Source organism: Numida meleagris, chromosome 11, assembly GCF_002078875.1.
Source record: "Numida meleagris isolate 19003 breed g44 Domestic line chromosome 11, NumMel1.0, whole genome shotgun sequence".
NCBI classification, from domain to species: Eukaryota; Metazoa; Chordata; class Aves; order Galliformes; family Numididae; genus Numida; species Numida meleagris.
Window position 1 is genome coordinate 4,424,877 of NC_034419.1, and position 23,925 is coordinate 4,448,801.

A 23,925-nucleotide genomic window follows, 5' to 3' on the forward strand; every position below is an offset into this window, starting at 1 on the left:
GGGAGGGGCTGCCCACAGCCGGGCTGAAGCGGGGCTGGAAGATGGAGCCCGGACCTGAGCCCCGGAGCGCCTCGCAGGGAACGGGAGCCGCGTCCGTGGGCACGCTCAATAAAGCTTATCTACCGCACTGAAACAGCGTATCCTGTGTTTAGTCAAATAAAGAGCCCGTGCGAGCGCGGGGGGCACGAATTTGTTTCGGATGCCGTGTGGTTGTAGCGCTGCGTGTGCTAATTCATATTGATGAGCGCGCTTGTTTTCGTGCAGAGCTCACCGGTGCTGGTGCAGCTGCTGAAATGCGTGCTGGGGCCAAGGTCCTTCAGGAGATCGGTGGCGAGCCCGCAGTTGTGCCTTAGCTCTGTGCGTGCGTGTGATGATTAGGTTAATTAGCAGCTGGGGTTTGCTTTGGGGTGGGGGTTTTGTTTCCACGATCAGCATAAATACGTGCGATTTACCAAACCCAAACTTGTACGGCAACTCGTTCCTTCCGTGCCTCGCTGCTGCCCGTGGGAGAGCTCGCAGCTTCTTCTTCAGACCCGTTTGCCGTGTATGACTGTGCTGAATGTTGTGGTTTGTAAAAAGGCGCACATTTATTAATCGTTATCTTTCCCTGTGATGTGTTTACATGTCAAGGTGTGAATCACTTCGTTCGGTGTTGCCAACTGCAGTATATAATATCTAAATGGTGCCTAAAAATAATACAGAGTAAAGCGAGTATGTTGTTATAGCACTGACATCATTTGGTAATGGATTGTGGGTCTGTGATTTTACTGTCAGCTTCTCGAATTTGTATCCCCACTGCCTAGATAGACGTGTGCAGTTCTGATGTGAGGCAATTTGCTTTAAAATGGTACTTTAATAAAATATTTGATACAGAAATTTAGGCATAATGAAAATGGAATTATCCATAGCAAACATACTAGGATTATTGAGATGGCATAACAGGTAATGTTTCCTTTTAAAAACACAACAAACCCGACAAGGTTGTTGTATCTGCCAGGCTACAGAAAGCCTCTGTGCCTACGTCATGGAGATGCATCCATGGACACTGCTCACTGCCGTGCAGATACATCTGTTTACTTGACATTCCACAGTGCACACATTTCTGCCTGGTAAATTAAATAACTACCCATGTTCATGAAGTTTGTTTCTGGTAGGATATTTCTGGTACCGAAGCCAACCTATGTATTATAACCATGGCATGTTTTACATACTTGATAAATGCATCCAATGTGAAACACAATATTTCAGCAAAATGAAAGCTCTTAAAGGTCTGTTTTGTGAATGCAGTTCAGGTAGGAGATCGGATGTATTCACAAATGCTTGCGAGGTTATACTTGCCTGCTTTTTCTATTTTTTTTTTTTCCCTTCCATGGTATGTGATATGGATACATAGTAGTTCTAGCAAGAACAGTTTCTTGTTACTGCTGGTACTGTCTCTTTCCCCTCCAAAAAGTGAACCAGGTTGTAATTGGGGATTTTAAAGTAAGCGCTGAAATATGAATGTGTGTACTCTGATAACATGTGCAGAGAAGTTTGTTCCATACCTTTGGAATTATGGACATCCAGAGTGGAACGTATTGGACTGCAACAGGATTTGACTATATCATGCTTACAGGCAGGCTTGAACTGCACTATCAGTAATGATTATATTGAAAGGCTGGAAGTGGCGGTAGATAAATGACAACGATCTGGTGGCTCTCCCGCCAGCTGCCTGCCTGATATGATGCACTGACGTACGATTTAGTAAGATGAGGTATGTAGAGCTGCTGTCATGTGATGCACCAAAAAAACTGTCAATAACAACAACGAAAAAAGCCAATACCAAGTAAATCTCTTACAGTGAATGTAGATTCCTGGGAAATGATTTCAGCTGATTTATTTAATCCTGACATGAAGATTATGTGCTGCAAATTTTGAGCTGCACTGTGTTTTCCTTAAATTGAAAGCGTATTTATTGCCTTTGGGTTGCCATTTCAAAAAGAATTTCAACTGGGATCATAATGAAATCCTGCTAATTCAGTATCTTCTTTTTAGCAAGCTCTAGAGTATGTATAAAACACCTTCTTTTGTGAGCATGAAAAGTACATTGTGTTTCTAATATATTTAATTTCTATTAGAAATTGATTCATGCTTGAAGTCTGAGATTTAATAACCCTTCCAGTGTTGTTGTTGTTGCTAATGGATTCATATGGGTTATTTTACAAATAAATGAATGTCCAGTTGTTGTTTGTGTTTTTAATCTTGATCTCAGTGCCTTTTATAGTTTTCTTGACTTAAAAAGTTTATCCTTTCACAGGTTTTGAAATTATTCTTTTACTGTTTCTTTTATGGCATAGGAAAACTAACTTATCTGTGCTAATTTGCATATTTTACCACGCTAAATTGTCTGAGTCTTTAAGGAAAGAAAGCAAGTGTAGTCATCTTGTCAAATCATGCTCCTTACTCCACTAACACTCAATCAACTCTGTGTTAGAACTGTGAAAGAAGATTATTTTCCTACAGGCTCTTCAGAAACTTGCAGCTGTGTAGATGAGAAAGGCCTTCAAGGACTTCCAATGAAGACAAGACTGCAAAATAAGCTGATGTCAAAGGCTTTGTATTAGTTAATACTGTTACCCCTGCCTCAATGACAAGTGAAGGAAAAAACGAAAACAGGATAAAGCTTTCAGTCAGCTTCCAGAGACAAACCCAAGACAAGCTATCTTCATTGGTTCTGGTTCTGATGGAGTACTTTCTCCTGTCTCCTTCTACATCAGATGATTCTTTGGTCCAAAGGTGAAAGAAAACAACAATCATTTTTATCACTTATCATTGAAGCTTTCTCTCATTCTAGACTAGCACTATGAAGAAGGGATGACTTGGAATTCCAACGCTCCTTCAGATGAACCAGCGCTATTCATTTATGTAAAAGCATTGGAAAAGCTCTTCTTATTTTCTGGCCCATTCTTTATGCATTTTAATGTCACGTTCTTTTCATCGGCAGCTGCATACTGAACAGATATTTTTAATACCTTCATTGCTGTCTAGATCCTTTTCCATCTAGCTGAGAATCTTGCAATGTATTTAAAAGGTAGAAGTCATTTTGGTGGAAAAACGTATGATTCCCAGGCACTTCATGGAGTTGCTGGGTGGGGGCAGGGAGGGGAAGCTTTAAGAACCACATTTTACTTTTAGACTTTATATAATAGACTTCAGCTTGATTCTTTTACAGGTATCAGTATTGCTATTCTTACACAGGGAAGAAGCTAAGGAGTAAAATTGTTTGCTCAAGGTCATTCAAGAGCCTCGTGACAGAGCTGAGATAAAACCTAGATATTTTGCTTAACTTTTTCTTTTAATTCTCCTTTTCTAGCTGTTCTGCTGTAAGTGTCCAAAATTTTCAGCTAGATATGTTTATTATATAATGTATTCATTTTCTTCAGGAAATAATCATTTTGTTCTGCTTGCAAAATGTGCTGAATATTCAGTTCTGTATGAGCAATTGATTAGAGGGTGTACATCAGTGGCAAGGTGCCAAAATGCTGCATATGTAAATCATCGTCTTCATTGAAAGCTTATGTGTATTATTTAGAAAGTTGTTTCCATATTGAAAAGTAACTATTGCTTGATTGGGCTCGTGCTTCAAAGATTGACTCATTGACCATAATGATGAAACAAGCAGATGGAAAAAGCACAAATCTTGTAAGTATCAGTACATTTCCCTCCTCCTTTTCCTCCTACCACAATAATTATGCATTTCTTGTAATGTTTGCTGCTTTAGTAGTTACCTATCTCTTGATAGGTCCAAAAAATCTTTTCCAAAACCCTTGTGTTATCTATGGGCAAATATTGCTCATCATGATGTTTTTAGTCTCACTGGCATGGTCTCAGTGCGGAAAAACACTGATTTATGATACAGAAATTTACTGAAGTTTGTTTGTTTGTTTGTTTTTGCATTTGTCCAGGCAACTAGAAGGTGGAAAACAGCTTCAGTTAAAGATATTTATGAAGCTGTTGTGGGTAACTGTAACTGCCAAATAACTTGCATACAACAGAATTTTATTGCGTTTTTTTTTTCTGTAGGGATGATTCGATTGTGCATAACCAATTAGGTTCTGAGTATTTGCAAACCAAAGTTAAACTAGAATCAGAGTTTGTTTTATTAGACAGTAACGTGTTGACTTACATATAATTGCAGCATTCATTCCAAGTCTTCTGTTAGCAAGTTTTTCAGTCTTAGAAGGTGTCACTTAGATTTTATTAATGCATAAATAAGGGTAAATGCATTGCCAGAGCTCTTGATAATCTTCCGGTTAACAGCAGGATAAGAGTCTCTGGAAGGTCACTGTTCCTGCCTGTCTCCTGGCATTGCAAAGCACACTGCTACACATAGATGGAATAAAGCTACAGTATAAAGTGGGGAGGAATGCCCGGAATGGGGACAAGTGGTATAAGCAGCAGGGATTGCAGAGGAAGGGGGGATTGAAAGGGTCACTTGGCACTCATCTAGGGGCTGAAGGTGAGTACTTTTTCAAACCAAGTCATGGCAAGGAGCTGCTGGTGTTCCAGAGGTGTAGGGGGACTCATTTTTATGAAAGGTGTGAAGTCTTAAGACATACAAAATGTAGATAGCAGCCTTTGAACTATGAATATAAAGAAGATAATCTTATCAGTGTATATATTTTATATAGGAAGGAAGGCAATAGAATAAATTACTTTTGTTAGTTTTAAACGTTGTTTGTGAACTGCCATGCCTTTTGCAACAAGATCCGAATATAAAAGGAAAATAAACTTTCCTTTTGGTGTAATGCTCTAATTATCTTGCAAGGAAGGAATAGGTTCCATAAACTTCCTGAAATTTAGCAACAGTGATAAAAGTTTTACTTTTGTTTCTTTTTAATTCTTGCTTCATATGACATCTTCATGTTTTGAAGTGATCTTTGTGAGGAATTTCATCTGCATCTTAAAGAATTGTCTATGTTGCAAACTCATTATGGTTATGGCCTTTGGACTAAGTTCCTAGTACTCTTTAAAAAGGGGATGGCAACCAGATTGCTACATGAAGTCAGTCTGTGCTTACAGTGCTTCTTACAAGCAGGTAGTTAGACCAGTACTACATCTCAGCACACACCACAGTTAACTCATGCTAAGGCTCTGCGTTTTGATATCAAAATAGCAACATAATTAAAGAAGAGATGAAGACATAAGCATGACTGTAGTGGAAATGCTAAGTTACAGCTTGAACCAGTGATGGAGCACCTGGTGGGAAGGCAGGGCCAACCCAGGGGAGCTCAGGTGCATGTAAAGTTCCTGAGTGACCGGAAGAGGTGGAGCTGGGATCCACCCCTTCCCAGACCTCATTTAAGGGTTGGCAGTGGAGGCAAGGGTATCTCACTGGCAATTGCTGTGTCCCTGAGGCCTTCTGAAGGTAAGCAGCTTCTTTCCTTTATTTCTGTGCCCATGGCTGTTGCATTTGAGCAAGTCCTTACTTGCTGCAGCCTAGGACCTTGCTGCTTTGTTATAATTGCTGAGCTTTCTATCATGTTACAGCATTACAATGACCGAAAGTAGCATTGCCATGAGCACAAGCAACTTATCTTTCTGTCCTCTGAGAGGACAGAGGAAACCGTGATTTGTTTCAGAAACTTTTATTTTGAGCTCTTATCTGCCTCATAAAGTGTGAGCAACCAAACAGTTTTTACTGAAGGGATGAAGGTATAGCACAGCATACCTTGTTAACTGTTCTTTGTCCCTCTTTTTTTAATTTTTAATCTTAAGTGTGTGCTGAGCAAGAACTTAAGAACAAACTTAAGCCGTGCAGCTGAACCAACTGAAGTAAGTAGTGTAGTAATACATTAACAAATCTGAATTCGTAGCACAGAGCAGTCTCGTTCAAGTTATATGTCATGTCTGTACTCTGAAATGACCAGCTGCTGTAGTTCTCCACCAGACAACGTGTATGCTAGGATTTGACAATAGTGCAAGAAAAGATTCTGGAGGGTTTTTCAGTTTATCTTCAGTTCTGTAGTACTTGGATGTGTTAGTATAAATAGCAGAACACAGTACACAATAGAGATTGCATTTTGACAAGATATCTATAAAAAATAAAAGTAATAAGGTGCTAGTGGAAAAGGCTTTTATCCTCCAGATTGTCTCCTTCTCTATCTAAGCAATCTCTTACATGCTGTGATGTAATTTCAGGCAACTTAGTGTGCATGAGTTGCTCATTAGGAATTTGAACATTCTGTATCTGTTCATTTTGGATTTAGTCTGCCATCCCCTCTGCAATGCTCAGAATTGTAGTGAATCTTACAGTCTGTTTAGTTGAAAAGTGAAGTGTCTCCAGAGGACTTGCTGTATTTGGAGCTGTTTCTGTTTTAAACAGATATGTTATTCTCTGCTCTGTGAAAACTGTAGGACACAGCAAGCTGTGCTTTGTTTTTTATTAAAACCTTGTTTCTCCAAAAGATTGATGCTAAATAAATATTCTCACAGTATATTCTTCATATAACACTTAAGCTTCTGCATTTTTAGTACCCAGTTCTTAATAGTACAGTGAGATAGTTTGTATGCAGTATCACAGAACTTGATTACTTTCAGTATTCAGCCAGCTTGTCCCTGGCAAATGCTCTAACCTACAGAAATCTGTCTTTAATATTTTATACGTTTGTAGATAACATACACTTAAATCTGAATTTAAAAATAATATGGTAAGACCTTAGTGTTTGAGTACAGAGTTGTGTCTGAAGAAGGGAACAAGAATTACAGCAAGTCATATTAGGATATAAAACCTCTGAAGAATTCTAGACCAGACTGGATGAAAACTGCTGGATGAAGGGGTAATTACAAGTAGGTGGAAAAGCTGTAAAGAAATGGCAAGAAAAGCCACGAACTATGAATTAAACATTGCCTGAAATAATGATATCTCTCCCAGAGATGAGGCTACTTACAATGTAGAGTGAAAAAAATATGCAAGAAGGTGATAAGACCTTAAAAATGCCACAGGTGGGAGGCCATTATAGCTTGGTCTAGAATGTAAAATATTTGCTTGATCGCACTGCTGCTTTTGCTAATTAAACAGCTCTGTATGTGCTAAGTCGAACTGACTTCTGAGAAGAAAGCTAGAGCACTTTTAGACAGCCAGCTGGAGGAGAGTGAGGATGGGTATTCATGGCAACATAACTGCAGACTATGAGTAACTGGAGATTTGCAAAAAGAGGAAAAATTGTTTTGGTTGTCAATTTTCTAATCCCATTTCACCACAAGTGTGTTTCCACCTGGCTGAAACAGAAATATTCACAAACTGTTGATAAATACTCTGATTCCTAAAAAAAAAAGTTGGTGACCAATATAAATCTGTTTATACATTTGAGGCAAACACAGTCTTAAATCTAAAGAAGCTCTTGCTGGTTTTCCTGTAGACTGGGCTGTGGTCTTTTTTCATCAAATTCTGCTGCTGCTAGAACTTGTTTTGTAAAGATAGTATTATATTTGCTAACTTGTTGCTTTTAGCAATAAGCTGCTGCTTTTACAAATCAGCTACTTCTATCTCATTCAATCACTTTTTAGTAATTTTGCAACAGTGGAAATTTGCAGCATGCTCCTTTTAATATTGCTCTAGAGGAGACTGATTTTCAGGGCAGAACAATGTTTAAAGCAAAACAGCACTGGCCCTCAAGCTGTACCTAAACCTTGCTGTTTTCTGGTTTGGCAGTGTCAGGCAATAGCATAGGACATCTGTTGCTTGCACTGTGATTGTGGCTGCCTCTCAGCAAGTGAGCAGCCTGGGCTGCTTAGCCGATTAAGGCACTAGAGGATACCTGCTTACTCTGCTCCTTTTTGAATTGCAAACATCAGCAGAGTTGGGATTCAGTTAATGGGTGGACCAGTAGACTGTGCTGAAGAAGATGGAACTTCAGGTTTTGTTTTATTTTTACCTGCATGCGGCAGCTGTCTTCATCCCTCTTCCTGTGTACCAGTTACTGAAGTGAGCAGAAGACACATGGGATGTTGCTTAAGTTGCTGGACAGGAACAATGTTCTCTTAACAGCTCTTACCTCTGAACACCTGTGTTTGGTCTCAGCACATTTCTTGTAGTTACTGTACTCTCAGACAAAAGTGGCAGGAGAGTTCAAGCTTTTTCTTGCCTGTGTGGACATCAGGACATAGTCTCACCGTGTGCAAACAGGAGTGTAAATGTACTTTCCCTGTTTTTGTAAAAAGCACTGTGGGATGTGTGGTGTCTAATGAAGTGTGATCATCTCATTTTTTCATCCCTTACCAAAGAGAGAGGAAAAATGGCACATGACATCAGCCAGTCTGGTGCCAGAAGCTGCAGCAAAAGGCAAGCTGGGTGCAGTGTTTGCAGAGGAACAAACTCCCTGCTATTGATCCTCAGAATGGGACCTGTTTCTTGAGATGTGAAGAGATTCTGTAGGAACTGAATTACAAATTCTTAGGCTCTGTGTGGAAATGCTTTAGCTCTACACACCATACTCCTCAAGAGGAGAAGAGAATATTTTTAATTCTAGGAATTTAGGAAGTAACATTCATGGTGAAAAATTGATTTATATATTGCACATAATTCTAAGAAAATGGTGTTAATCAGCAAAAGCAGCTCGTAATGCATGGTTGATCAAAGTCAACATCTCTGCTGGATCTGCATTTGGCTTGTGTATTGTAACAGATAATGAAGTTAGCATATAAAATGATTTCATTTTATGCACCACAAAGAGTGGGCTTAATGTGGACCCACGTAAACATACATACATATCTATTTCTCCTTCAGCAGTAGACCAGGGCTATTTTCCGGAATGCCCTATCCAAGGCTGCCCTTCGTAGTAAGGGCAAAGTATTCTGTTTTGCCTGAAACATAGCCTGACAACTCAGGGTAAAAATCCATGCATATGAAACTAGTAGCAGTTCTTTAAGGATCTAAACAGGGGAGGGGAAAAAAAAAAAAAGGTTAGAAAGAGCTCTGGTCAGATGGTTGAAGTTATATAAGTACACTCATCATCCATATCCTTTTTTTTTTTAAAAAAAAGTGCCAGTACACAGGCCCAGCCTATATACTTTTATTCTCTTCAAATGTAATAGTTTTAAGTTTGTTCACTCTCAAATTAAACTGTTAGTAATGCAGAGTTACCATCTCTTACAATTCGTTTTATCGGTTATCTCCATTAATACTGCTAAATACGTTCTGAGGATGGTGTGCAGTCAGTTACCTTAACCATGTCAAGAGATAATACAACAAATTCCTAGAATTATTCAAAATCTGAAGTCTTTAATAATACGTCAGAACTTTTTTTTTTTGAATTGTGCGTTATTGAAATTGCCTAGATAGGATGAAGAGGAGAACTCAAACCTGAATTTTCCCTTTCATTGTCTTTTTTTACTAACAAGTCCTTATTTGACCTTTATGTTGAAACAAAAATGGAACGTTTACCATGAAAGTACTGTGGAGCCTATCAAATAACAATGAAAGGTATGAAATAGTTATTAGGCATCGAATGTCTCAACATTTACGTTTATTTGCTCTTGTAGTTTTTCCATGTGAGCAGTGAAGTACTTGCATATGCTACCAATGCATTTTTGGGGCAGTTGTAGGTTAGTCATATGTTCTGTACTAGTTGATATTATTTGAAAGAGCAATTTCAAACCACTTCTTAGGGAACGCTTAGTTATTTTGGAAAGTTCACTGCTGACTTTGTCACCTTTTATTTGAAAAAAAAGAAAAACTTATGACATGCTGGTTATGCATTTCTAGCTACAAACTACGGTAAATATGCAAAGAGAAGTTTGTCCTGTTACACATTTCTTAAATCTACATTTATCATTTTAAAGAACAACAATCAATTTTTCCAGTAATAGCAGTAATTGAAGGTAACTCCATATGTTCTTGGTAATGAAATGTAAAACTCCCTGAAATCTCAGAATTTTTAGTGTTCATGCTAAAGAAATATCCTATTAAGGAAGGGAATTTTGTAAATTGAGTCATGTGGACTTAAATCCTCACCCTAGCTATCTGCATAATTGACCCATGTTGCCCAGGATGTACATATAGAATAAATAGTAGCAGTACACATAATTGTATATATGCTAGTTTCTATACAGCTAATGCAAATAGAAACCATACTGAATGAGCAGGATTGGACATTAGAAACTGGAGCACACACCATGGTTAAGATGGGCCCTTGTTGTACACATGCTGAGTTGTGCTCAGTTGTTGCCTGGCTAGATAGATTAAAGCCAGCATGTGTGTACTTCCCTGTGCCGTAAGACATTTAATTTGTCTTTGTGTGTTCAGTGGTTCTTTGCCTTTTACACCTCAGAGCGTGTGCAGTAGGGAGACTGGTAACTTTCACTCAGTAATTGTAATAAAGTGGGGAGTGGAATTTTAAATGGACAGAAGAAAATCAGTTTCTGCCCTGAATTACTGTTTACCGTTATTTCTGTACTGCTTTTCAGATAGTTCAGTAATGAGCAGCAAAACATATTTATCCCTCTGAAAACTTAGGATTAAATTAATAACTACTAACATAGAATGTTCAGCTAAGTACTTTCAGTGAGGTCTCTGCCTGGCAATCCATATGTTGACCATTTTGAAATCTTGAGAGTCTGTGAGTAACACAGCATACTTTGCTCATTTGCCTGTTTTTTAATCAAAGAAAAGGGGCAAAATTGTTTAATATAATTCCTGCAGTTCTGAAACTTGCCTTTGCAGTCTTTTCATACACTTTCTATATCATTTGGAAAAACATTTCAGGAAAGGTGACATTGACCTCCTGGCAGGTGATGGGCAGCGAAGACTAAAAGCTTGCAGTTGTAGCAAGCAATTGGAACAGATTTCCTACATTCCTAAATTAAATGCCAGTAGTGCAAGCAATTATGTCACAAAAATTTCAGCATTTGGATGTCTTCTAAATGTCCAGGACTGCTGAAGATTGCAATTAATATAATATTATGCATATTTGCACTTAATTAAACAGAACTTAAATGCAGTGCAAATGCCTCATATTTAAAATAAATATAATTGTATAAAAGCAGTGGAGCTGGAAGCTTCCACCAAATCTTCATGAAAATACCTTTGTGAATGTTTCATCCCTGGACTTCAGCAAAATTCTTACAAGAGATATGGGAAGGGAAAGCGGAGGGAGGGAGGGTAGCACTAACCATTCAAATGGGAGTAAGGGTTTGTTTTTATTAATTCCTAAAGTAGACATTGAAATGCTGGAAATTCAGTCCTATGAAAATTAATCGTGACTGAAATGTATTTCAGCTTAGAGAAAATCCCTCTTCTGGGCAGAAGTCAGCACCATGACTCAGCTGCTGCTCTTTTCTGATAAAATGTATGTGGGTGGTTATGCTGCAGTAATCTCTGTAGCCTTCCCTTCTGTTAGTGCCTACAGACATTCTTCTTACACCCACGCATGTTCTCTGGTTCCATACAGCAGATTAATAGTTCCTTTTTGACAGTTGGAAGATGCATATAGCAGATTCTTTACTGTATGTGTACAAGAGATGTGCGTCTATTGTTTGAAAGAAAGTAGATCTATAGTAAAACATGTAGTCACAAATATGGGAAAGTGTTTAAATAAAATTATAAATCCTACATGTGAACACTGGGGTATCTCTATCCTCTGAACGCTAGGAATTTATCATATTTCCAGACTGAACTGTATTTGTGTTTTTCAGCAGAGATTTGTTGTATTTTAGTCAGGAGAAATCACTATAACAAACAGTACATAAAATGTTCATGCTAAAATATCTTACAGTATCTTTAAAAAGCTCTTAGGTGTTTTCCTATTTTTCTCGAAAACCCAGTGGTGCTGGACAGCTGTCGGAGTTTTCAGCAAGTGAAAGCAGATAATTTAGATCAGGTTTGCTTGTGTTTTTTGGAAGACAAGTTACACAGTACTGCGGTTTTACATTGCTGTGTCATTCCAAATGAAATGAAGAGGAAAAATGAGTATTACTTCTATTTTATAGTACATATATATTCTTGCTTTTCTTTTCTAGAGTGTGGTGTTCTTTAAATTTAGAACTAAACTATATTACAGTCCATATACAGACAGGGTGACAGTTATTTACTGGTTATTTACTGACTTTTATAACACAGTTCAGAAATCACAGAGGATGTGTCTTCCTGCATGCGTTCTCGTCCATCCAGAGCCATCTAAGAGGATCTGTTACCATAGTACAAGAATTACGTCTTTACAGTGAGCCTAAACTTGCCAATCTTGTTTATTTGATTTTATATTCTATTTTTTTTAATCAGTGGGAACATTTTATAGTCTAGGTCTCCTCTTTTTTTTTTTTCTTTTTAGAGATGATTCATTTTAGGTTTTGTAGTATTAAAAAAATGCGTGCATACAGGGAACTTATGGGGTATGTCATGTGTGGGACGGTTACTAGAGACAAAACTAAATTACAAAAGGATGGGACAGGAAGGAAAAGATTTATAGCTCTATCTGCTCTCAAATGAGTGGGAATTTTTACCATTAGCTCATACCAACAACGTCATTTTGTCAAAGCACCGTTCACTAAAATGACTACATCACTGTTTTCAGCATGTCAGCTGCCCTGTCTTGAAGTCAGTTGTTACCCCAAGTCAATGTAATTTTCCTTGCAGTAGTCAAGCACTTTGAGAATGGCCTGCTGCATCTTTTTTTAAGAATAACAGTGATCAAGTAACCAAAATGGATGAGTTTTTTTCCTGAAGATATCTTTTATCATAATTGTCAGGTTTTGTTTTGTCTTGCTCTTTAAGTAATAGTAGATATATGAAAGAGAGACTGCTTGCTTTTGTGTACATAGTTAATCCCAGCTGGTTAGTAGAGTTTGTATTATAATACACCGAAAGTAGTCTTACTGTGGGATCTCATTTCCGAGGATCTCTGTGTATACAAGATGTTTGTATAAGAGAAGAATATGTACTTTTCTAGTACTTTAAAATAAGGCTGGAGGTGCGTTACTAGCAAGCTACTACTTAGTGTAAACAGACTAAAAATGAGATTTTCATCTTGCAGCTTTGTTGCAAAGACTTCAAACTGTCAGTAACCATTGATTTTAACAACATTGTTTTCAGAATACATCTCAAATTTCATTTTTAAAATAAAAGCTTCTGGTGGATTTACAGTAAATAGAACAATTTCTTTTTAAACCATTTACAAACAGCATTCATGACAATAGATAAATTGACAGAAAAGTTTCTAAAATACTTCACGTTGTTGAGAGGTACTAATGTGTCATTGACTAAATATTTGTTTTTTCTCTATTTATAACTTACGTAGCATAGAAAGTTGCTTAACAATCTGAAGACACTATCTTCAATCTGTATATCTCTCCCCCAACTCTGATTATGTCTCGGTTTGTGTAAGTAACTCATACTCCCTTCAGGCTCTGTAACAGCCAAAGTAAAGTTTATCTGAAATAAGCAAGCTTTGTGCATTGACCTACATAGCACATGCATGACTCACCAGCCTTGTAGTTAGTTTGGTTAGGACTTAGTGTCTGGATAAAATCTTACGTTGTCTGCTTTTGCTGATATCCTTAATTCTAAGTTGTTTTTTTACAGTGTTAGAATGTATGAAAGAAAAGATTCTTCAGTAAGTAGGCAAAATTATTAAGGACAGTGTGAAAAGTAGAAATACCGCCAAATGTTTTTCAAGTCTAAAATTCAGACAACAGTTTCTTCTGATAAAAGAAATGTTATTCCAGAATAAGTGTGTAAAGAAGGCAAGGAGACAAAATTATATTAGCTTTGAAACAAATTATAACATAGTTTCCTTTGTAGAAGTAACATCCAAATTTGAATATTTCCTTTAATCCAATAATTTAACTAGATTTACCTTACAGTTTGATGACTTTAATTATTCAAGGTAAAGTGATACTCTGTATAGGTACAGAAATCATCCCAAGGGTTTATTGTGCACTGATGTCTTACTGTGATTGTGTGCACTGCTTAGAGGGATGGTATGGCAAATTCGCAGACTGTTCTTTCGGTGACAAACCAGTGAAATGTAATACCAATACCATAATCCCCAGCATTAGCTATAGCCATGAAACCACAATGAACTGTTACTTTATGAAATGATTGTGATCAAGAAAGGAAAAAAAGCTACTTTTACTTCCTGGGCTCAGAAACTGGCTTGTTTCTGCTTTAGCCAGGATACAATTATATTAATTATTGTTTTTGGTTTTTTTAGGAAACAATTTTCATCAGCACGCTTTGCTTACAGCTCCAGAAGGCTGTTCATGCTGTCCTTTATTGCTTGATCTCCTAATTAAAGTCAGCCTTTGATTGATAATGTATGTAATAATGTCCAGGATACTCAAAGACAGGTTTAGATGCGACAAGCAAGGTGTGCTTGTTTCCAAAAATGCCTGTCTGCTTATAGTAACACCACATTTACACCAATCTTTTCAAGTGATGTGATTTTAACAGGTCTGATTTAGATTTCAATTCAGAAAGCAATGTGAGCACTACCTAGGAACCCTGATATTCCAAACAGATTGGAAACCAATTCAGCCATGTATTATTATTATTAATTCCTATATTTACTTATCTGTCTTGTTATCTATTATTTAATGCTCAGGTTCTCTAAAGAAATGGGAACTCTGCTCTCATTACTAAATGTGGAACTAGAATAATTTTCCTTATAATGCTTGGCAAAATAGTCCTAGATTTTCAAAAGGTTTGATCAAGCAGCACTGATTTACATTAGATGATATACTAAAAGATACAGAAGATCTAAAAGATCTGAGCATGTTTTGTTGTAGGATTGATTTCTAACAGTAGCAGGCTGAGGATGATTAGGGGTGTTTGCTGAGAATTTCTTCAGACTGATAATGGTTAATCCCTGTTATGCTGCTACTAAAGGCATGAGTTCACCGAGAATGTTTTGGAGAGTATGGCAGTGCATGAACATAGAGGGCTAAACACAATTCTTATCTTAACCGTTCTCGTAGTGGTACTTGCAATCCTATCTATGCTTTGTAGTCATTGTTGCATTTCCAGACATACTCACATTGTTCTCGTGTCAAAAGTCATAGGAAGTTTCATACACTGCCTGACTGTGAGGTACTTAACTGAGGAAAATGTATGGATACATAAAATCTTACAAAGGAGAAGGAGGAAGCTAGGAAGAAGAACCTGGCTTCTGATCAGCTATCTTTCCCTCTTGCTATTCTTCTCTAATTAATGGCTGGGGCATTCAAGGACTCATTTTAATAACGTGAGCAATAATTGGAAGTAAGGAGCTCTGTCAGTGATTGCACTTGATAACAGCCTTGGACAAAACAGAAATGAATCTCCAGCTATGACAATTATGTCAATGTTTTGTAAGCCCTCTTTTTTTTTTTTTTTTTTTGCAAGGGCTATACTTTGCTACAACACTACAACTGCTGCAATTTTTTGTTGGTGGATTTACTCTGTTATGGATACATCTGTTCTTCATCTATACTACTTTTTACTGTTTTCACTTTTCCATTGAAATGACAAAATAGGACATGGGGAGCAGAGTTCAGTACTGTAAAATAAAGATTAATTCTTTATGATGCAAAACAGGTAGAACTTAGGCAATTATAAACTGTGTGAGTACTTAGCATTGTAAGCGTTATTGTAAGATAGTAGAAATTATTCATCTCTGAAGAATCAGAGTTGTGTGTCAGCATGTACGTGATAGTCTGTGTGATGATTTTATAGCAAAGTATTATGACACTGACACAATATGACTTTGCAAACTGTTTTTGTCACACTGTTTTTCACACGTCTCTTAAAAGTAAACCTCAAGGAAGTCTTGATTTGAAAATTAGGAAATTCAAATGTTTTAGTAAATATACAAGAATAAGAATATTATGTCTTAAATGATTATGAATGATGCATAGATTCTTCTACTAGTCATGATCCTGAGAGAAGGAAATACAGATTATTTTAATGTGGATTACCACATTTGTATCGTGTACTTGATACATGTTATTTGTGCACGTAGATGCTTTACAGTATGTCCCACACTTCTGAAAGTGGCAAGGTATATGAATTTCAAGCTGTACAATCCTGACTCACAATCAACTGATGTTGATTTTAAGAATTGCTTACTCAATTCTTTAGGTTCAGAGAAGCATCAAGGGTAAAAATTTGGCATTCAGCATTCCATATCAGCAGGCTATGCCATAGAATTCTGTCAATAATAGTCTTAGACATTTCCAGCTGACAATTTTCAAAATTAGAAGTCAAGACACAACTATAACTGTGCTGCTGTAATTTCCACATTTGTACATACACATTCTTTTACCAAAATTTTTATAGAATTCTGGCTGGCTTCACAAGCATCTCAAAATTGCTGGTTGGCTCTTAAACTCTTCAAAGGTGTTAAATGTTCTTAAGACAATGGTTTTGCGGTAGTTCTTGTAAACCAACTGCTGGCTTTATTCTCTGCCAATTGCTGTAAGAGGAGAGAGTGTCATTTCTGACCTCATTCATAAATATGATCTCTTCCCCATGAACGTCAGGTATATCAATAATAAATTATATAGTACATATATGGACTTTATTATACAACAAAGTCTCACTCTTCCATGAAAATCACAAGGGACAGGAAATATGAAAATAATGCCATACATTACTGTTTGGATTGTTTTTATGTTATACATTAACTGTTTCAATAGGCTCTGCTTTTGATAAAGGTTGTTGTAGACAGTAAGCTCTTCTGTTTTCTGCTCTGTTCATCGTCCTCAGTGTCAGTTTTGTTTTCTTATCCCAGGATTATCTTTTAGTACAGGAAATATGCTGTACTTATCTGTTGTTTAAACATACACATATTTTTCATACACAGTTAACCTATATACATAGTTTAAACTATTTTTTAAGGTTAATTTTGTTGATAGGTATATTTCCACTTCCCCTAGCTGAAAAATGGTCATAGGAATGTGTGCTACGCTCTCAGCAGTTTTTCCTTGTACGTAAAAGAAGAAATTTAAAGGAGTGGTATGGAAAATACATTCTCTTCAAAAAGACATTCTCTTATTTTATACATTGATTTATAAAAATCATTAATGTGAGGGCATAGCTCCAGCATGTAATTGTAATGAAACATATTTTATATTTTCAGCTATGCTGTATCTGCCTGAGTTAATTGATCAAATTAATGAGTGAATGAATGAGTGATTAAAATAGGACCAAGCTTGTGTCAGAATGGTCTGATACTGATGGGACATTTAAAACTGTGTTTTAACACTTTAGAAAGGAATTACTTAGTTACTGCAGTGTATCTTTGGTGATAGATTTTGTGTAATCCTGAAAGATGATCGGGAAATATTGTTTTGTATAAGGTTGAGGCAAGAGGGAGTAAAATTACAATTGCAATTCTCTACTGAAATTCACTCTCCAATCTGCTTATAGAACAGGTACCTTTTCTAGATCATGAAATGGTTAAGTTCCATATCACAGCAGAAGGTTTTGTAAATGAGGAGCTTATCCACAGCCCGAGTTTGAGCTTGAATAAAGGGTCCACCTTGAGTGGCAGCCAAATGATTGGCAAAGGAGTTTCCAGCATCTGCAAGATCGGATTACTTTATTATGACAAGTGCATGCTAGAAGGGGAGCTATTGCAGAAATTGTTTAGGTTGTTTATCCCTTTTAAAAAAAAGGGAGGGGGGGGGGGCAACAAAGGCATTTAATAACTGCTTTTCTCAACGTGGGTCTTGATACCTAGGTGCTTTTAGAAAGTCTTGACTGTCAAACAGTAATCGTGCATTATGCACAAATGGATTTCTCAAGTGTGAGTATACAGATGACATTTAAATTGGTTCTACTCATACAAAATACCATCTTCTGACTTGCAGATTTTGTCTGAGCTCGAGGAGATAATAGGCTGACTCCTGTCTTATCTGTGTAATCTTTCTTTTAGACAGAATTGCTAATACTTAGTTTGTTTAATGCAGAAAATTGTGTTCTCCTTTGGAAAGCAAATGGAAAGATAAGGGATGGAAGAGAACAGATCTGTGAACTCGGTTCTACATTTTACCTGAAGGCTTCATATAAGCTGTGTAAAGAAATTAAAATTGGAATCGTATACTCCTAACGTATGAAACGATTTGCAAAGAAATATTCTGTCTTTCCAGATGGTGGAAAATTTCAGCTTCTGACAGGGTAAACATTACTGATATAGATGGCAGGGACATAGCACAACAGGTGTGTTTTAATAATTTAATAAATGTTGTTTTCCTAAAACCAAGTGACTGAAAATGCAGGCTTATGCAAATGCAGTTTTTCTTTTAAAAAGTGAAAGCTAGAATGTTTGTGTGGAATCTGAGTATGCAAGCAGCCTCAATATGCAATGTCTGAAGAATGCTTGAATAGATGGGAATATTATGTGAATAAACATTAGAAATACCTATATTTTACTTACAAGAATACTTGCAACATCAAAATAAAGCAGTAATCCTTGAGCAGCCAACTGCCTTGTTTGCTCTTATGAACGATGATGACATTGTAAGTCAAGTTAAAAGATAAGGTTAAAGAATCAGGTTTTTATTTTTTGTGTGTGGTTGTTTTTGTTCGCTACTTTATTAGGGATACATTTATCAATTTCAGTGACATTATCTAGGTGTGATGTAGGAATACAAATGTTTCATTTACACACTGTGTGATTTCAAAATATCTTTCAGTAAATGCCTTTCCTGGACTATTTAACAAAATTTATTCCCTGGGATGGGAATCTAGTTTCAGCAATAAGCAGTTGAGTGCAACAGGTATCTTCCATTATAGGAAGAACAATTTGATATTTTCTGTGACTTATGGTTTTGTTTGGCTCAGTATTTTGCTAATACGAGCTAACCCAATAATAATCTATTAATTTATTTCAAATGAGAATATGTAATTAGGTCAGCTGTAATTTCCATGTGCTGTTCTCAAGGGAACTTGCAAGATGATTTTCCACCTACTGTGTGGAAGCTCAGGTCTGACATTACCAAAGCATTTAAACCACAAGGGTGGAAGTTTTTGCATTTGGCCGCACTGCAACATTACCTATTAGGGGGAAGGGGGTAAGAAGTGTTCCAGTTTTCAGCAGTTCCTGTCTTTACTGTGTTCCTCAAGCACAGAGAAGCAGCTCAGAAACATAAATAAAAAGACCAACTAGAACTAGCTGTAAGTCTGGTAATGCTGTGAATACTAACAACTGGCTTTACTGATGTTTCTATGAAAAGTATATCTCAGAGAATTTTATGGCAGCACATAATATATTTGCATGTATTTTCCACACACAGCATATGGCAATTACTCAGATTGCAGCAGCCAAGTGTTAGGCACTTATGTTACTTATTTCTAAGTTTATCTAAAACATGCATTGCTGTTCTGATCATATTTATGAAGATTTTCATGTTGTCAATCCTTAACATGGAGCTGAGTCCTTCAGTTGCCGTTATTCGTTATGGCTCCAGTTAGTACTTACATATTAAACAACGGGAATAAAATACAAGAAAATTGCCTCTTATTTCTTACATAGCTAAATAAAGCTGTATCATTGAGATGCAGCGGTAAGGATGTTTGCTTTAAACCAAAGTGTACCTTTGAGAGCTGCTTTAACAAATGAAAATAATTAGTAATTCTGGAGTACTGTATAAAAATGAAAGTTTGCAATCATATTAATACAAATTTTTATTAATTTCTATGGTAGTCTGGAGTTCTAAAAAGTCTCATTCAGTGATCATCTACCAACTTAAAAGAAGGCATATTCAGTTTAGATTTCAATAGAGCATATGAGTCAGCTCACCAGCTTTCTGGAACGTGCTTTTTATCAAGGGAGAGTAATGCTGAAGCTCAGGATATCTTAGAAATTATGTAGATAATATGTATAAGTTAACTATGAGCAAATTATTGCCGTGTTAAAGTATACATATCTTTAGGGTAACCACAATTTTCAGCTTCTTGTGGTGAGATATTGTTGGAATCTTCTTAGACTTATCCAGTAATATGAATTGTTACCCAGTTTGAAGAAAAGCAACTAACTAACAGTCCTGTGCAGAATGTTTACAGGCAATGAGAGAAAGCAGTGGTAGAAGCTGTTCCATGGCAACAAAGTCAATCTACATACGGATAGTTTAGTAATCTTTTCTTAGTGTCTCGTTGTAAATACTTTATTGATACAATGTTTGAACCTATGTGAATGTAATTTATAGGTATATGAGTACATAAAATACAGTAATTTCTAACAAAACATAGAAAGCTAAGGGTTGATCGCAGTAAATATCACACTGCACTGAGTACTGGTTTATTTATGTAGCCAGAGATAATAGCTATGCGTATATATTATTTTATTTCTATAATGCCTATCACAATGGAAAGAGAGCCTTTTTTATTACAGCAACATCACAGACGTTTTGACTTACGTTTTTTTTTCTCTCTATGCAAGGGAGGTCTTGCTTAACTGTATGAGGGAAATAGGCTGTCATAGGGAGTCAAAAGATTTTTATAAATTTTTCTTTGCTACATCACATTGATACAGTGACTTCTGTTTTGCTGGACTTAAACTACTGGCTAAAGAATGTGCCTTACATTAAAAGTAATAAACAAAAAAAAACCCCACCCTGCTCATCTGGTTATAACTGCCTCATCTTCTATAGATGTCTGCAAAAAATGAGGCAGTTAAAACCTAGAGAGTTACCAGTGCAAGGTATTAGGAGAGAAAGATCAGCGTTTGAGTTACGTAGATGAGGTTGTTGCATCCAACCATGAGTTGCTGGATTATATTTCTGTTAGAAGAACTGTGATCTATAATCCCATAGATCCTCAGCAAGTCTAGTGTTGGAAGGTTAAATCAGTAGGTCAACTCCAAATTACAGTCTTTGCTTTCTTAAGTAACTTGTTGCAAAGATCTGATTTTATAGATAAGAGGTTATGGTTAGCATAGTTGATTTTTCTAAGTATATAGTTGGAAAGTAAGGGGAGCAATATATATGAATTATCCTTTTTTTAAAACAAAATTATTTGGTATTAGTGTTCTATGGATTTCCATTCTAACCTTTTTACAATTTATTAAAATTGAAATCAGTTTCATCTGTAATGAAAAATGTCAGCTATGAACTATCTAAGGTGTTAAATATGATCAATTTAAAACGCTGTAGGCGTTATTTGCAGTTTTAAAGTAACTTGTTTCTAAGCCTTATTTCACAGAAACTTTAGTATTTATTCAGAGCTGTTTTCACTGGAAATCTTAATTCTTTTATATGGATTTCTGAGCCAAACGTACTTAAGAACCTTTGCAACTATGATTGAGTTCAGTAAACTTTAATTAGACAGTTAAAATATTTTCTCAGTTTTCTTCAGTTGGGTCTGTAGAAGCAATATTCTATTATATTCCTTTTCATTCCATTCCATTTTGGAATAGCTCCTAATAGAGCCTCTTGTATTTACAGGAGATGTTTATGTGCATGATTTCTTCCTGGTGTCACGTAATGTGAAGCTGGCTCAAGATTTGGTGCAGAGCAACATTAACCTGTGGTATAGTTTAATATAGCATAGCAGACTGGCAGTTGTGTTAACGGATTTAGATTGGGTAATGTCAGAGGTGCCTGTGAAAATCTGTTGTCATTGTTGTTTTTAATACAAACTTGCAAATTTTAGGATTGCGAAGACTGCATGCCCTTCAACAGGGTACACACACACACCCTGCATGATTCTCCCAGTAGTATGTCATGCCAGATGATAAATTAACCTAATGAGTAGAACTAATCCCATCTGTCATGTCTCTGTGTTGAAAAACTACCAATTTCTCAAATCATAGCTTAATATCTTAAGAAATTGTTTGATTTATGCTATAAGATCTTTGTTAACTCTTAGTGGTGGATATATGTTGCAGATACTTCAGGTTCTAACAATTGTCAGCAATAGAAGATAGTGAAGAGAGTTCCAAGATACTGATGATGTTTTATGTCTGTATGTATTTGTTTTTAAGATAATCTCCTGAAATTAACGTATTCTGCTACAGTACAAGATTAAAAAAATTGTGTAAAATAATGTACAATATTTTCTGACTTCAAAGAGAACATTCATTATGCTCTTTTAGTAATTAGTACTGTTTGGCTTGCCTTTTCTCCAGTAGTCTAAGCAGTATATCCTGGCAATTTTACAGGGACCTGAATCAATCTTATTGTAGGCAGAACACTCCAAGTTTTGATTTAATAACTTTCACTGGGTAAGGTACCTACACTTAAAAATATTAAATACACAAATACATTTCTAAGAGACAGAGTATGTGTTTGGTGTGGGTGATAGCCAGCACTGAGTATCTGATTTCTATTCTAAGTGGAAAAGTTGTTGTTTTGACATACAGTTTTGGAGCTGCAGATAATCCAATTGTTTCAGTTATTATTTTGGATTGTTAATATTCTGTGTACTCCCAGTGTACCATCTCTAAAGTTCCATTTTTTATGACAGTTAATGATAGCTTCATGCTTATTTTAAAGTAAAATTCTGTTTATGGGTGAAAGGTCTCTTCAATTTATCTGTTAATGTCAGGTGAACTTAACACTGCTGCTGGAAAATACACTTTTTTTTTTCCTAAATGTATTTCTTACAGAATACTTGTTCAGTTTTCTTCAAAAAATAAAAAAAAATAAAAATTCCCCTATTACACACTCAGTGATAGAAAATGAATGCTTGATTTTTGGAAAAAATACAACAGCAGATTTTTACAGGTCAGACTAATAATTTCTTTTTGTTAGTGCTAAAATTGGAGTTGGAGTGTTAAAAACAAACTACAAAGCACAGCCAGTTTTCGGATATATTCAGAATGTTCTGTTACAAATGATGTGGCTTGCTAATTGCTTTTAAATTAGGGTATTTGTGCCTATGATGATTATTGTAAAGCATCATTAGTGTCTAACAACTGGAGTAGTGTCCTAATTGGGCTTTGATTTTTCAAAAAGTACTTGAGAATTTGATGCTGCGGACTTGCAGTCTTATTTTAAAACATCCTTATCAATGCATATCGCCATGCCATCCTCCCAAGAGATGTTAAGTATTGGATGTCTACACTATATCAATTAAGTGAGATCCATGTTGGAGGGATTGGTTAAGTCATTTCTTAATATCATTTCTGAGGTGCTGTTTCAGGATTCTGTGATTTTTTTTTTTTTGCTTTTGTATTGGGTTCAGCATTAACAGGTAAAATAGAAAAGAAAGAAAAAGCTGTTGATAGAGAAGGCAGCCACTTTCACAATCTGCAATAATCAAAATGGGTGGGGGGGGGGNGGGGGGGGAAGAAGGATTAGAAAGAGTGCATATTCTGTTTCTATTTCAGAAAGCTATTATGACCCCTCAGATATTCTTCCATCACTAGAAAATCAGAAGTATAAAGTGTATTGATAGCTAGTTTTAATTTGCTGGGGAGGCTAAAAATGCTATTACATTTGTATGCCTTAAGCTTTCTAAGTGTACCGATATAGGTGCTAGTGTGTGTGAATAGATGACATTCAGTAATTTACATGCATCTTGAACAGCAGGCTTCTCTATGCTAAAGTAATTTTCAGAAATAATCTACATATGTATATATAAGAACCAGAAGCATAATCCTGCTCTTTTGTTTTTTTCTTGTAGCTATAAAAACAGACCTCTTAATGTTAAGACTATCTGTATTTAGCTGATTTTACTACAAAGTTCCTTCTCTTTCTTTACCACTCATCCAGTAACACCTTTGTAATATCACAGTCAGAACTGATTCAAAGCTTCCCAAAGTCAAGTGAGAACAGCAGTATCTCACTCCTCTATTTGTGACATAATTCATGCTTTTCTACCATGTAGCCTTAGTTAGATGCTTCTTCATCATCTTCTTCCCTTGGATTGTCACCAGCTTCTGGTGACTGCGCAGGCCCATGACTCCAATGGGAAGATAGAAGCCCAAATAAACAAGTGACTATAGCTGCTGAGAAAGTAAGCAAGTGCAG

General features: G+C 36.3%; 1 protein-coding gene across 2 annotated transcripts in view; it reads left to right on the plus strand.

Annotated features, from left to right (window-relative positions):
- Window positions 1–23,925, plus strand: part of SYN2 (synapsin II) — a 153,457-nt gene that overhangs the window by 622 nt on the left and 128,910 nt on the right. The gene's annotated exons all lie outside the window — the stretch shown is intronic.